This window comes from Echinops telfairi, unplaced genomic scaffold, assembly GCF_000313985.2.
Source record: "Echinops telfairi isolate 266 unplaced genomic scaffold, ASM31398v2 ScPeMD7_1713;HRSCAF=2227, whole genome shotgun sequence".
Classification (NCBI taxonomy): Eukaryota; Metazoa; Chordata; class Mammalia; order Afrosoricida; family Tenrecidae; genus Echinops; species Echinops telfairi.
The window spans coordinates 19056157-19056530 of record NW_022105611.1 but is presented as its reverse complement, the minus strand read 5'-3'; positions in this window follow the sequence as shown (position 1 = coordinate 19056530).

The following is a 374-nucleotide window of genomic DNA, read 5'->3' as shown; positions in this document are numbered from 1 at the left end:
GGGGAGTGGGCAGCAGCGAAAGTGCTTTGCCCACTCGAACGATGGCATAGGCGTGCGTTATGGTGAGCTGAGTCGTCTGAGGTCCCGGGAGGATAGAGTACCATTAGGAGCACCCAGCAAGGCAGGCACCCAGCAGAGAGGACACCTTCAAGTGCCTGACTCCAGTCAGGAAAGAGCCACGCACATCTGCATGCTTTTCCCCTTGTCCTTTGTCCCTGTGTATTTGTTTCCAGACTTTACAGCCTTACCCCACCCCCTGGACTCCACCCTACCCCTCCTCTCTCTTGGAGTCCTGTCACGGGCCTTTGGGATAAAGCCACTGGAGAGCAGCTTTCCTGCCATAAGGTAAGACTTCCGAGTTCTCCAGAAGTTGG